Raw genomic sequence first — 15,376 nt, forward strand, 5'->3', positions numbered from 1 at the left:
GGCAGCTGCCTAGGAGAGCCCCGCGCGACTCCGGCCGCCGGGTGGGGGTCTCCGCGGCCGTGGCCCGACGCGCGCAGGCCTCGGGGCCGCCGCACGCGGGTGGGCACGCGCGCACCCGCCGGCCCCGCCCCCTGCCGCCCCGCCCCCGCCGCGCGCACCGCCCCGCCGCGCGCCCTCCCGCCCGCCCGCGCGCAGCGGCCCGGAGCCTCCCCATTGGCCGCGCTCCGTCACCTGACGCTCTGTTATTTCCTGTGTGTTGGGAGAATGGAGAGAAAAAACCCCGAGCCGAGCCGCTTTCGGCCCCTGCGAGGCGGCCGCGGCCTCCGCCGGGGGAGCCCGCCCTGAGGCGCGCCTGACCGGGGAGCGAGCGCGCGGGCCGGAGCGAGGCTCGAGGGGCCACGGCCCCGGCCCGCCCCGCCGCCGGCCGGGGCGCCCGAGCTGGAGGCGGCGGAGGCTCCCCCACCCCCACCTCGCGCAGCGCCGCCCGCCGCCGCCGCCGCTCCCTCCCCTCCCGCCCCCGGCCGAGGCCGAGGGACCGGGCGGGGGGCTCCCGCAGGTAACCGCCGCCCGGGCCGGAGGGGCAGGGGTCAGGGCTGAGGGGCTGGGGCCGGGCCGGGGTGTCCGGCCTCGGGGGCTGGGGGCAGAGGTCCTAGCCCGGCCGACCTGGAGTGCTGAGCCCCCTGGACTCCGAGGCCAGGGCACGGGGTGCTGAGGGGAAGGTCCTTGCCTGGCCCGAGCCGGGAGTGCAGAAAGGAGCGGCCTGGCCTGGCCTTGGGGTGCGCAGGGGAAGGGGCCCGGCCTGGCATCAGGGCGCTGAGGGGTCTGGCTTGGGAGTCCGGCAGGGCTTGGGCACCAGTCCGAGCCTCAGGGTGTCGGGGGAAGGTACCTGCTTGTCGCGGCCTCGGGTGCAAACGCGGCGGGTGTGAGCGGGCGGCGCCCAGGGGTCCGCGGCGTCAGCGCCGCCCACCCCGGGACCCCTGGCAGCCCCCGGCATCCCGCGGCTCTCGCTTCTTCGTGGCGGCGGGGGTGAGGCCGGCGGGCGAAGCCTAGGCTTGGGGCGGGAGTGGCGCTGGGAGTCCGGGAGTCGGAGCGCACCCTGCCGCGGGAGGGACGGGGGCCCGTTTATTGCCATGTGAACACCTGAAGCCATGTGGACGCGGCAGCTTCTCGCCTGTTGGGGGCGGAGGACAGGTACCGGCTGGCGGGGCGCAAGGTCCTGGGGGGGGGGGCGGAGCGCGGGATACACTTCCTGCGTGGGGTTTTCTCCCCCTCCCCCGCAGCGGTGAGCGGAGTGGGTGTTGGATCCCGGTGGTCCCGGGTGCGAGCGAGCGCCGGTTTAGGGGCTTGAGGCTGAAGCTCCTCGTCTCTTTTGGGGTGGGGGGGAGGTGGTTGAAGGAGAGTGGCCCATCCGGCCCAGCTCGCTCTGGCAGCGGCAGGAGGTGGAATGTCTCTCGTGCGCCGGGATGGGAGTGGAATTTAGTGTGTTTTTGGGGGGGGGGCGCGGAGCGGTTGCCTTCTTGGGCCTGTGGGTGGGGATTATTGTCTGTTTTTGTGGTTGTGGACGCTAGAGCTGCCTGCCTGTCTGTAGGCATCCCTTTAGTTTGCCCTTAGGGGACAGATCAAAATTGGGACTTTTTCCCCCTTTTCCTCTTTGCTTTTTTACCCCCCTCCAAGATTAGATGACTCTGGTAACTGCTGTAAAATGGATGGAATTTTCAAGCTATTATCTAACAGGCAGATCTTTGAATGATAATTGGACCCTTATGTTAACAGCCTCAGTGAAGACTTTTATGAAACATCTTACATGGGGTGGCAGCGGAACGTCTTACATGGTGGAGTGGGAAACTGCTCTGAAGTCCGACCTGGGAGACCAGGAATCTACTTCAGCTTTGTCCCCAAATAAACAGTAACCCTGGCCAAGTTACCTACCCTCACAACCCTCCAGTTTCCTCATCTATTAAACGAGGACTCCCTTCTAGGTCAAACGCCACAGGGGTTTGGGGTAGGTGTTTTCCTTGTTTTGGTTTTTTGATATTTGTTTTTGGTCTACTACCTTGTGCTTTTGTTTTAGCCAGAGACAGCCTTCTTGAGAAATGCAGGATGTTTCTTACCTGGCTTTTAAGATCCTGTCCCACTTTTTAGTTTTCAGCCTCTTCCTTCAGCAGAGCATCAAACTTGATTAGCGTGGTTTTTCCTGAAGTCCCAGGTACTGTTCTGTACTTCTCGGAAAGTGTGCTGTATTATAGTCTATGCTGAGTATGTCTTATATTTTTTGTCTTTGTATGAAAAAGTTATCAAGAGAAAGATTTCAGAGAACGTTTGACTATTTGGAAGCATGGATGATGTAAGAGCATTTGGGTCTGTGTATGTTGGTTGGCTCCAAGGAGTTCTAAGATCTTTTTATGCAAGGAATTGTGGAGGGACCTTGTTTAAAATTCTTTGAAGGGATATTTGGAGTTTGGCTAATTTTTGAAATTTCCAACTTCAGTATCCCTTCAGAGTAGGGATAAAGTGGAATTCCATAATATCTCCTGTGAAGTGGTATGCTGCTGGAATTAACTGTCACCTCAGGGTGCACTAATTGTTTGCATCCCCAATTTATTCCTTAATGGTAGCCGATGCTTCCTCTCAGATGCTGCAGAACCCCAATTAGTTTCACTGATTTTATTGTGTGCGAGAGCCTTAGGCCATGCTTTTGACTGGTTAGCCCTTCTAGCCCAGCCTCAGCCTTGGTCTTGCTTGTCTTAAATTTCAGGTACTTTTTTTTAAGATTTTATTTATTTATTTGACAGAGAGACAGCCAGTGAGAGAGGGAACACAAGCAGGGAGAGTGGGAGAGGAAGAAGTAGGCTCCCAGCGGAGGAGCCTGATTCGGGGCTCGATCCCAGGACCCTGGGATCACGCCCTGAGCCGAAAGTAGACGCTTATTGACTGAGCCACCAAGGCGCCCCAAATTTCTGGTACTGTTGATGCTTGGAGGACATGTGCCTAATGTGGTGTGATGTGTCTTCTGTCACTTTTTTATTTAGTGTGTACAGTTTCAAAAAGGGTCTCAGCAAGGGGAGGTGTGCTCGTAGTGTTGACTTTGGAGATGGATTGGTATAATTTTTCTTATATGTTAACATCAGGCCTATCACATAGGTAGACACTTTTATATGGCTACACAGTAATTCTTTGGAGTTTCTCAAAGTAAGTAATTTATTCCATGTGGGTATTTGAATTATGACCTAGTGTTTGGTGTGGGATTTTAAAAATCCTGGTTACTTAGGTCATAAGTAGTTTTCACACTCACATATGTTTATATTTGTGTTATAATGTAAAGAGAAAAAGGTTATTATAAAACTCCTATTCTGCAGAAGTGATCTGTGTGTGTGTGCGAGAAGGTTGCTAAGGTAGTAAGATGTTAGGAAACATGGGTTTTAGGTTCCGTAACCTTTTAGTGGTATACCTTTTTCTTTAACTTCATAAAATGGAATGAAATGTGGTTTAAATCACATCCGCTTAGACCCAGAAATTAAAGTTGGACTTCTGGTGAGTGCGGCCCTCTCTTCATATGAATAGGAAAGGATGCTGATATTTGTGTCGGGTTTTTGTTGTTGTTTTTAAAATCCATTATGTTAGGTTTTGTCCCAGGTATTTTAACTTGTCTTACAAAATCTGCCCAGCAGACCTGAGAGGTAAATGATCTCTTCTTTTCCTGAGAGGTCACAGAGCTAGTGAGGGTCAGAGATTGAATGTGACCATCCTCACCGTGGCTCCAGAGCCTTACTAGATCTGTTATAGCTCATTGCCTGCTCAAGGCACAAATCCGCTGGTGGTAGATTGGCCTTGAAATCCATACTTCCTGCTGTGCCCTATTTTTTTTTTTTTTCCTTAAGTTATAATGAAATGGAAATCTGGACTTAGGCAAAATACCGGAAAGCATGATCTTTGCATCTATGTCACTAAACCAGACTCTAGGTTAGTGACTCCTGGGACCTTTGTGAACTTTCACTTTCCCTATAACTCGCCAGTTTTGCCAGAGCACCTGAGATACAATCTAAAAAGTTTCTCCTTCATTCCCAGTTCTGCCATGCTGTCTTTGAGCCTAAAACTTCTTGTATCAGCTCAGAGAATGATATCATATGAGGGGCTGTCTCTCTTCCCGTCTGTGCTACCACACAGGTTTGCACTGCACAGGAATCCTATTAGGTGGTGACTGCTGTGTTTGACCAGATGGGACGGAAAAGATATGTTTCCAAAAGACAGTCCCCTGTGTGCCTTAAGCTCTCTTCCTCATAGCTGCTTGTGTTCGAGGCACCTTAGTGCTCATTAGATCTGTCTGGGGTTTCTGACTCTGCTGCCTTCACTTTCTTTTTGTGGAGGTAAAAGTAACAAAATAAAGCAAAACAGTAAAACCCTGTTTATGTTGTAGTATAACTGTACATCAGAGTTATACATTTGAAATATAATGAAGTCATGGGTTTAATAGAGCATAATATGGGCACATTGCACTTAGACTGGATAGCTTTAATATTATTAGTTAGGCTGCTTAAAGTCCTCTTAATACCTATGATGCGTGCAGTGTGGGTGAGAGGTTCTCGTGGTGACAAACACAATCGGTACTTTTTGTGTTAGAGCTATGTTTGTTCTGTAGGTAATGTGCACAACCCAGCAGGAAGATGAACTAAAAAGTGACTTACTGGTGTATCTGTGGCTTATCTGATGCTTCATTATGGGGAACTTAAGAAAGAGAAAACATTAACTATAGGAGGACATATCCTTACTGTAGTACGCACGTGTAAGCTGTTCTGTAGGAAAGGGTGGAAGTTCATTGGAACACTCGAATGCCATGGCGCCTGATTGGAAGATGGTTTCCATGTTTGAACATCACATCCCTGAGTGTGGACCGAGGCCCTCTGTGTGTGTTCTGGTTTCCATTAACAGGTATTTATAGGTGATTTTCTAAGCATGCGAGACGGAGTGGTGAGCAAGATAGAAAAGGACACTGCTCTGGAGATGGGCTGTAAACAGTAAGTGGGTAAGAATGTCAGGCAGTGATAACTATGAAGAGGAAAAAAGGACAATCTGATAGTGACTCGGGATGCTATGTGAGAGTAGATGTTCCCTCTTCCGAAGCCTTTTCTGCCAGCAGGACAGTCAGATTTGGTCTGTGGGATGGATGAAAATGGCATTAAACAAAGTGAGTAATTTGCTTTAGGCCTGAGCATCTTGAGAAGTTAATCCAAAGAATAGAAGTGGGTTGGTTGAAGCCTTTCCTCTGTTTATATCTTCATGTTTGTGAATGGCGACCTGGCTCAAAAGAGCTTAAAATGGATCATTAATGGTACCCTGTTAAGGGTAAGAGGGAAAGAAACTATTACCCCTTGTAAGGGGTAGTTCTGATTAAAAACAAAAAAACAAGTAGAGATGTGTTATAATATTGGTGAGTGCTAGGCATTATTAGAAACTTTCTTCAGTTGTGTTTGTTTCTTTGTTGGGAAGTTGGATTGGGTTATTGTAATCATCATACTTTGTTAAAGCTTCGAATGAAACCAACAAATAGTAACATCTGTGTGCAGGGCACTTTGCTAGGTATTGCATCAAATGGAGGCTCCCAAGGGACTGAGTGGAACTTGGGTGAGGGGCTGTTGAGGGAAGCAAAGATAGCTCGGAGTCAGGGGGCTCTGGCAGGGAAAGAAACAGTGCACGTCAGACAGACTGTTAATTTAATCATACCCTGGAGGGTTCATCCTCCCAGCCTTTCCCAGCCATCCTGCTGCATCCTACATACCTTTACCCATCCTGTCTGTGCTCTCTGATTAGAGAGTTCTATGGAGAGCTGAAAGAAGTCTAAGAAATCAGCTAGTCCAGCTGGCCCTTTGGCTTTACAACTCAGGAGAGATGCTGAGGAAGGTGGTGACTTTCCCAAATTCAGAGTCAAGGCTAGGACCCTGCTCTTCGCCAGCTAGGCTGGTTTTCTTTCCACCATTGCCCATGCTCTCACCAGAAGTTGATAGTTCACAGTTCCTCCTGAGTGGAAAAGAAAGGAAGTCTCTGAGTACTAATATACCCACTTAGGAAAAAGCCCACGTATTTCCGGTCTGAAGAAGTCGGCACGGGCATCGGGGTGGCTCAGTCGGTTAAGTGTCCGACTCTTGATTTCAGCTCAGGTCGTGATCTCAGGGTTGTGAGATGGAGCCCTGTGTCTGGCTCGTCGTTGGGCGTGGGGCCTGCTTGAGATTCTCTCTCCCGCCTCCCTCCCCCCACCTCACACTCTCTCCTCATTCTCAAAAAAAAAAAAAAAAAAAGAAGTCAGGGCGGAGGCAGAACATTAATCTGAAAATCAGGGTATGGAAAAGAATATTGTACCATTGGTACTTTTCACACAGAGACGTAGTGTTGGTTTCTCAGGCCCCACTGAGACAGACTCTCATCCTGATTATGTCTCGGTCTGGAGTGGATGCCACACTCAGCATTAGTTGTGAAGTTAGAATAAGGCCCTTTAGGTATAGGGGAAAGTTTCTGAAATGTGGCTGAGTTCTAAAATTCGAGAGTTAAGGCCCTGAGAGTCCTGTTTTTTCACCTCCAGACCTCAGTTTCATGGAAGATTTCTGTTCTACGTTCAGAAGCACCCTAAGTATGAAACGCTGCTTTGGGAGTCTGGAGGTGAGTCACGGTGCCTGACGAGAGCGGGGTTCTTGACAAGCAGGGCTACTTCCCTGGACGTTTCCCTGACTTAGAGCTCTGGTGGGCCAGTTACCTGGGGACAGCTTTTGTTTCCCTTTGGGAGGAGTGTGAGAGGACACTCCTGCTCTGAAGAGTCCACATGACAGGCACTTCAGGGAGGCAGCAGAGCATGGGAAGGAGGAGATACAGCTACAGTCTGGCTCCGTCACTTTGGCAGTGACATTTTGCCTGAGCCACAGTTTCCTCATCTGTAAAATGGAAGTACACTTTCCATGGGGCCATTGGGAAAAGGAACTAACATAAGAAAAGTATACAGTGGAGTCCATTACCTCTTAGGGGACCCTCAGTGAATGGTAGTTGTCCGTGACCCTAACATTAACACTGTGCCATGTACAGTGGACCAGAGCGGGGTTGGTTCCTGCCAGGTGTGTTGACTTTAGAGTACACTCAGATACTCAGATACCTGCACAGTAGAGAAGGGCGTAAACGGGGGTGTCAGAAGTGCTCTGACGAGGGAGTACAGGGTGCTCTACCAAGATCTGGTACCCTAACTTGAAAGGTCACATGGGGCACCTGGGTGGCCCAGTCAGTTGAGCGTCTGACTCTTGATTTAGGCTCAGGTCATGGTCTCAGGGTTGTGAGATCGAGCCCTGCATTGGGCTCCGAGCTTGGCAGGGAGTCTGCTCAAGATTCTCTCTCTCCCTCTGCCCCTCCCCCAACTCATGCTGCTCATTCTCTCTCTCTCTAATAATAAATTTAAAAATCTTAAAGAAAAAAAGGTCACAAGCAGCTTTTCAGAGGCAAATCATTTACTTCCTCATCCACCTGCTTGTCTCTCAGCTCTCCCTTCCCACCTCTGCAGTTCACTCCTCCCCTCCTGCTTGACCGTTGGTGTTCTCTGGACCCTCGTATGGTAGTGTACTCTCTCCCTGGGTGCTCTCGGATATCCCCAGGCTTTCATGATTATCTGTGAGCTGACGACCACATTGATAACTTCAGCCATATCTCTCCTAGCTCTTCCAGCTCCTGCTTGACACCACTGCGTGGGTATGTCACCAGTAGCTTGAGCTTCGTGAGTCCAAAACTGAATTGATACTCCTTGAAAGTTCTTTCTCCTTCATTTGTCCCCTTCTCCGTAAGTGGCTTTACTAGCCACCAAGCTGCCCAGATTAGAGTCCTCCCTTTCTCTCCCCATCCTCTACATGTCATCCATCACCAAGTCACCGTCAGTGCTGTTTCTGTACTGTGACTGGAGTCTGTCCATCTCTACTGCCACTGCTCTCTGAGCCACCGTCGTCTCTTACCTGAAACACTATGCTTGCCTCTCAGCATGGCCTCTCCATTTCTACTCCTATCTGTCTCTCCTCTACTTTGCCCAGAGTGGCCAAGAGTTGCCTGTCTCTCCTCCACTTAAAATCTTTTTATGGTTTCTCATAGTGCTTGGAAGGAATCCCAGCTCCTTCCCATTTCTCACAAGGCCCTCAGTACCCCGGGCCCTGCCCGCCTCTCTGACCGCCCCTCCTGCTGCCTTTGCTTGCGGTCCTCCAGCCACCTTCACTTTCTCTCAAGTCTCCTGAAGGCACCCAGCTCTTTCCCACCTCAGGGACTTCTTTATAAGCTACTTCCTTATCCTCGAACACTCTGGCCAGCCTAGCCTTTTTCTCATCCTTCAGCATATTTGTTGAATGAATGAATAACATGAGACAGGCAGCAAAGGAGATGATGGGGTAAGAAGGAAAAGTGTCCTTCGAGTCCATTTACAGAGGTGTAAATGGAGTGTAAAATAATGCCATCACTTTGGAAAACTGCTTGGAAGTTTTTTCAAAAGCTGAATGTATGGGGTGCCTGGGTGGTGCAGTTGGTTAAGTGTCCGATTCTTGGTTTCAGCTTAGGTCATGATCTCAGGGTCATGGGATTGAGCCCCACATTGGGTTCCATACTCAGCGTGGAGTCTGCTTGGATTCTCTCTCCCTCTCCTTCCATCTCTCTCTCTCAAATAATAAATCTTAAAAAAAAAAAAAAAAAGCTGAATGTATGTCTACCCTGTGACCCAGCATTTCTATTTCTAGGTATCTGTTCAAGAGGAATGAAAATACATGTTCACAAATAAGCCTCATACAAGAATGTTCATAGCAGCTTATGCATGGTAGCCAAAAACTGTAAATAGTCCAGTTGTCCATCAGTGGGAGAGTGGGGAAAACAGATACATTCATACAGTGGAGGACCACTCAGCAATAAAAAGGAGCAAACTAGTGATACACGTAGTAAGGGTGAATCTCACAGGTATTAATGCTGGATGAAAAACCCGACACAAAGTACATAATGGATGATCCCACTTATAAGATCTTGAGTAGGCAAAAGTGGTCTGTGATACTAGAATCGGATCAGTGATTGCTTCTTGGGTGGAAGGGGATTGACAGGGAGGGAACACGAGAGAACTTTTTACAGTGATGGAAATACTCTGAGTCTTGATAGGCAGTCATAAAATCTGATTGAATCATATGCTATATGTAATTTTACTGTCTGTACTTTAGACCTACAGACAACCTAGGAATTTGTCCTAGATTCCTTTCTCTCCCCCCTCACTTTCAACTTTTAATATCCCAGCAAGTTCTGTTCACTTTATGTCCATAATATATTCTGAATTTGTTTCTCTCATCTCAAGCAACATCCACTCTTATCCGGACCATATTTTAGCCTCCCAACTGGTGTTCCAACCCCCTATTTTTGGCCTCCTCCCAAACCATTTTTTCCACTTATCAGCTAAGGTGACCTTTAAAAATTCAATTTGGGTTATGTCCGTTGTCTTCCCACAGTCCTCCAGTAGCTTTCCATTGCTCTCATGGTGGCCAGCTAGGGCCTGTCTGACCCGTCTCCCTCTGAGCCCATCTGCCCTGGCCTCCTTGTTCCACGAACGTTCCAGCCTTGTTGACTTTCCCCCTGTTTTTTTGAACACCTGAAGTTCATTTCTGCCTTAGGACCTTTACACTTGGCTACTTCGTCTTCCAGGAGCACTCCACCTCCCAGATCCGTGTGAGACTTGTTTGCTTGTGGTTCAGGTTCAGTTTAAATGTTTCCTTTTCTGGGAGGTTCTCTCTGACCTTCTGTCTAAAGTAGTGCCCCATCGCATCACCCAGCTTTATTTTATTCATAACTTTGATCAAATCTGAAATCATCTTGGCCTTTTATTTGTTTGTTTGCCTGTCTCCTCCCTCTCTGATTAGGCTTGACTTGTTCACTGCTGTATTCTTAGTGTCTGCAGTGGTATTTGGCCTGTATGGGACAAAAGTATTGATTAAGTGAAGGCGTCGGGGATGGTGGTGACTTGATTAGACTGTTTAGGAGGTCCACCTGTAAGGGAGGAGGGGCCGAGGAGAGTAAAGACTTTGGGCTTGGGAACTAGGTCATGGTGGTGCCATTCATTGAAATAGAAAATGATGGAGAAAAGACGGTAGGGCTGGGATATATAAAGTGATGAATTTCGTTTTGGACTTAAGTTTGAGGAAGGCATCAAGTGTTTGAGGCACAGATGTGACATTTAGGAGAAGGAACTGGGCTATAGACTAAGACTGAGAAGTTAGCACATGTGGTCCAGCCTAGAAATAGATGAGATTTTTTGAGGAATGGACAAGGATGTGAGTGTATGGAGGTAGAGAAGCGGTTGCTTTTCCCCTGCCTGAGTGCTGAGCATCTCCCACCAGTAATGAGGACTTTACAGAGTTCAGCCCTCAGGAAGTTTCATAGTTTTAGAGCCCCCCTCCCCCATTATTGTTCTAATAATGACAGGTGCCCAGAGGGAAGGACAAAACTCTGAGGAATGTGAACATTTAAGGGATCAGGGCAGTGTTCCAAGAGCAGAGAGGATGCAACCAGACAGGTTTGGAGGAAAACCCAGAGTGCATGGCGTGACGACAGAAAGTGTTTCAAGTCAGGGGTGGTAGCCAAGATTACCGAGAAGTGTCACTTGGGAGGGGAAGGGATAACTAAAGCCAGCTTGTTGTGTGTTCATGAGAAAGCGAGGTGAAGAAGTGGAGACAGTAAGTTTGGGGTCAAGTCTTCCCGAAGTTTGGCTATTAAAGGATAGTAAAAAAAATAGCTGCAGGGAAGCTCTGGGGTTAAGAGAAGACATTTTTTTTTTAAGATGTTTATTTTATTTATATGAGAGAGAGTGAGAGAGATCACAAAGGGAGAGGGAGAAGCAGACTTACCGCTGAGCCGGGATCCCAGTGTGGGGCTCGATCCCAGGACCCGGAGATCATGACCTGAGCCGAAGGCAGACGCTTAACCGACTGAGCCACCCGGGCACCCTGAGAAGACATTTTTAAAAATGTGTGAGAACCTCGAGCGTGTGTAAAGGGAGGTGGGAAAGAGCAGTACAGGACAGTGTTGAAGGTGCAGGAGGGTGTGCTGGACGGGGGGCTTCCGGGAGATCTCAGGGCCCCCTGTGATCAGGGACATTGGGTCAGATGGTTAGAATACTCCTCTAGGAGGAAAGCAGAGGAGTGTGGGTGGGAAACAGGCATGAGGGCTGGAAGGTAAGGAGCACTTTTCTGTGTGTTCTGTGAAGATCCTGCTGAGGGACAAGAGTGAGGTAAGGTGGAGGCTTGGAGATACAGGACAGATTTGAGGAAACTGCCGAGGCAAGCAGACAGAGCTGGCTGAGGAAACAGGAATGATGGGGGGAGTACAAAGTAGTTAAGATGAGGTTTCCACCTCTGGGATTTTCAAGAAACTGATCAGACCTTCACAATTCTTTGTCCAGTTTTAGATTCCAGTGGTTTGGACTCCGCTTTTCCTGCCTTGTGTCTGGCGATTCCGGTCCTTCCCCATATGCCTTTGCCATTCCCGGTCATTAGACAAGTACCTTGTAAATGATGCCGGAGCTCTCATGTTTTATTTAACCAGTGCTTACGTAGCATTCATGGTTAGGTGGGTGGTAGTGTTCTAAGTGTTGTGTCGAGGCAGCAGGGTTAGGTGGGGACGCTCTGAACCCCTCAGAGCTGGGCTGCTGCGGGTCTGCAGAGGTGGCTGGGGTGCAGGTGGCCTGGCTGGGCTGGGAGAGTAAGGGTCACCTCTTCCCAACTCAGTCTCAGCAACTCTCTCATCTCTCTCTTAGCTTTTGGGTATCTGTGTAAGGTTTTTGCTGGAAAAACTGCAAAATGTTTTCGAATACCGCTGTACTAGGTGGTGAGGTCCTTGCAGTCGGGGCTGTGTTTTGTTTTGTTTCATAGCCGCAGCATCTGGCATTGTGCCCGTCCGTGCGCTGAGAGTAGATGCCGGCTTTGCCGCTGAGGCTCTGCTCTAGAGTGCCCATCTTCCTCCTCTGTCTTTGCCCATGTGTTACAGTTACGTATGTCGTACGTTCCAGTTGATACAGAATGTGTCTGTTTCACCACAAAATTGTGTATTTTTAGGTGGTCACCATGTCTTATTAATCTTATTAATTCTTTATCTCTCTTACGTAGTAGGTATTAAGGGTAATGTTACATTTGGGGGTACTTGGATGGCTCAGTTAGTTAGGCATCCGACTCTTGATTTCGGCTCAGGTCATAATCTCAGGGTCTTGAGATCCAGCTCTGTGTCAGGACTCAGCAGGGAGTCAACTCAAGATTCTCTCTCTCCCTCTGCGCCCCCCCCCGCCACGCACGCGTACATACGGGCTGTCTCTCTCTCAAATAAATAAATAAATCTTAAAAAAAAAGAGTAATGTTAAATTTGGATTCGTTGTAAAAAACTTGCAAAGTGTTCCTAAGAATAACTAAAATGGTTTAAGAATGGGGAAAAAATTCAGAGAAAATATCAGCCAAAGAACGGAGTTAATTTAACCTGATGAAATATTCTAAGCAATAAGTTAACAAGGGTCTTAGCATGCGTTAAAGAGCGATGGTCAACTGTTTCTCAACTCTGAGAAGGAAAACAGTAGCAGCCAAGGTCGGATGGGGTGTTAGTGGCTTAGGTGAACAAACCGAGTAACTCCTTGCTCTGTGAGGAGCGCCGGCAGTTTCTCCTGGAGAGTTTTAGAACAGTGGGACAGACTCACTTGTGTTCATAATCCCTACTTGATGGCAGAGGTGTAAAGAACACGCCCTCAGGATTCCTGTAAACTCCGCGCGCCCAGGCCGCGTAGACGAACCCAACCCAGGCACAGCTACCTGCACACTAGCGAACAGGCGTAAGCACAGATGTGCACGTTGCAGTGAACTCCTGCCGCTTGTTTGGTTGTTTCCTAGTGGATATGTAAGTCCAAACCTAATGGGGATAGAATTTTCATCTTTTAGTTGAAGAAATCTGTGGCAGAGGATTTAAATTCTAACATACTGAACAGGAGAAATTGGAGTTGGAGTGAAGCGTCTTGCAGCCTGCAGCATTTATTAAAGGTTTCTTTTTAAAAAAATTAAAATATTTTTACATTGGCTAGCAAAGAGCTGAAAATTGACTGTCTCTAAAGATAAGGGACACTAGGCTAAAGGAAGCCTGTAGGAATGAAACATCAGAGAAAATGCAAGAAAAAGAAAATTTCTATTTCACTTCAGCTGAGATTGCTAACTTTATGCCACGCTAGGAACCAGAAGTGCAAAATAAGTAAGACCTCCTCTCTTTCCCTGGAGTGCAGTGTCGTGGAAGAGTGAGACATGAAGATTCACATTTATAAAATCTGTGTGGGATCTGTAAGGCTAAAATAGTGGTGTAGCCAGAGTTCCAGGAGAGAAGGGGTGGGGGGGGGCTTTACTTCTGCTTGAGTATGGGAAGAATATTGGAGAAAACTATAGAGGAAGGGACAGACCTGAGCACAGCCTGGAAGGATGGCTAGGAGAGAGAGCTAAGTGGAAGAGTGGGGGAGGAGCATTCCAAGGGAAGGTCCTTCAAGAACCAACGCTTGCAACTGTGTGGCATGTTAAAGGGAAAAGGTCAGGATATTCGGGGGGGGGGGGGCTGGAAATTACAGGGAAGGGATGTCAAAAGGGGCTGTGGACAAAGAGTGAGGCCCTTGGTGATGGGCCTCGGATCTGGGCCAGGGCACTGGATTCTCATAAATGAAACAAGGTTTCGTGGAGAGAGGTGTGATACTGAGAGACTGGGGGTGGGGGGCGGGGGGGGCGATGGGAGGGCTGATGAACTGATGATCATTTGTGCCTCTTCCTGGTCAGGGCTCCAGTCTGCATGAGAAAGATCTGTAAAATTTAGCAACTGGTTGAAATACATGGATTTATAGGAAATTTTGGCATCAACCCACTTTGATTCTAAAATAGGTGAGGATATTTTATTTATCAAAAACTGGAATAAATAATAATAAGTAATATAATGGCTTTATATAAATAATAAATTCTAAGTGTCAGTGTTCCAAACACTTGAAGAATAGTAATTTGCTTAATTCATTAAAAATCCTATGAGGTAGTACTGTTATCTCCATTTTTTATTTTATTTATTTATTTTTTAAGTTTTTATTCATTTGAGGGAGGGGGAGAGGAGAGAACATGAGCAAGGGGTAGAGGCAGAGGGAAAAGCAGACTGCCTGCTGAGCCAGGAACCCACTGTGAGGCTGGATCCCAGGACCTAGAGATCATGACCTGAGCCGAAGGCAGATGCTTAACCATCTGAGCCACCCAGGCGCCCCTATTTCCTCCATTTTTTTAGATGAAGAAACTGTATCAGGTTGAGCGACTTCTCCAAGGTCTCATCTAAAAAGTAGAAGAGCCAGGATTTGGTATCGGGCATCCTGACTCCAGACTTTGTGCCCTTAACCTGTTGTACACAGTGCTATTTTGGGTTTAATTTAAACGAACTAGGAGAGAACTCTTGCAGAGTACGTTTATGACCCCTTTGAAGGGAAGGCGTTTGGGTTTGGATTGTAGAAACAGAGCAGAGTGGAGCCCAGGAATTGCCATTTGGGGACCCACTTGTTAGAACATCATTTGTGTGAGCAGGGACTTTCTGTTCCCCGTCATGTTCCCAGTGCCCGGACGAGTGCTTGGCGTGTAGTTAGTGCAGATAGTTTTTGTGGGTTTAATAAATGAATTGTGCTGCCAGCTCTCAAGGGAATATGCCGTGGAAGCTTCAGCTCTTTTTCCCCTTTGACTCTGTGTTCATGATCCCTTTCTTCAGGAATTAATGCGTTCTGTGGTTTTATTACTTGCTTGTTTTTACTGAACTTACCTTGCTGAGCTTTCATGGATGCCAGTCTACTGTTTTGGTGATTTTGAAAAACCAGCAGCTTATTATCAGAATCAAAATACGGGTTTTAAGATTTCAGCAATCTTTTAATGTAAATATGATTTCTTTTGGTGCTTTTTTGGCTTTTCATATGCCTGTGTTTAAGATGTAAGCCTTAAAAATGTTATTAAGGAAAATTGGAAGTATTGAATCACTGTATTGCACATCTGAAACTAATATGACACTGTGCTAACTAACTGGAGTTAAAGGAAAAGCTAAGGGGCTCCTGCGTGGCTCAGTCGGTTAAGCGTCTGCCTTTGGCTCAGGTTTATGATCCCAGGGTCCTGGGATCGAGCCCTGCATCAGGCTCCCTGCTCAGCAGAGAACAGAGCCTGCTTCTCCCTCCCCCGCCCCTCTCCTGCTCCCTGTCCCTTTCTTCGTCTCTGTCAAAGAAATAAAATCTTTAAAAAATAGTAAAATAAAAACTTAAAAACCAACCAAAAGAAAAAAAAATATAGAACACTATTATCTAAACAAAGGGAGAATTAGAAGTGAC

General features: G+C 47.9%; 1 protein-coding gene across 2 annotated transcripts in view; it reads left to right on the forward strand.

Annotated features, from left to right (window-relative positions):
• Positions 1 to 239: 239 nt before the first annotated feature.
• The window catches only part of TCF20 (transcription factor 20), a 102,215-nt gene continuing 87,078 nt past the window's right edge, over positions 240 to 15,376 (forward strand). Inside the window, exon 1 of one of the 2 annotated variants that reach the window (XM_045780146.2) lies at positions 240 to 556. The gene's annotated coding sequence lies outside the window, so the exon portion shown is untranslated. The remainder of the gene's footprint in view (positions 557 to 15,376) is intronic. The other variant, XM_045780148.2, reaches the window with a different exon arrangement.

The sequence above is a fragment of the Ursus americanus genome, chromosome 17 (assembly GCF_024610735.1).
Source record: "Ursus americanus isolate L20-20 chromosome 17, mUrsAme1.1.p, whole genome shotgun sequence".
NCBI lineage: Eukaryota > Metazoa > Chordata > Mammalia > Carnivora > Ursidae > Ursus > Ursus americanus.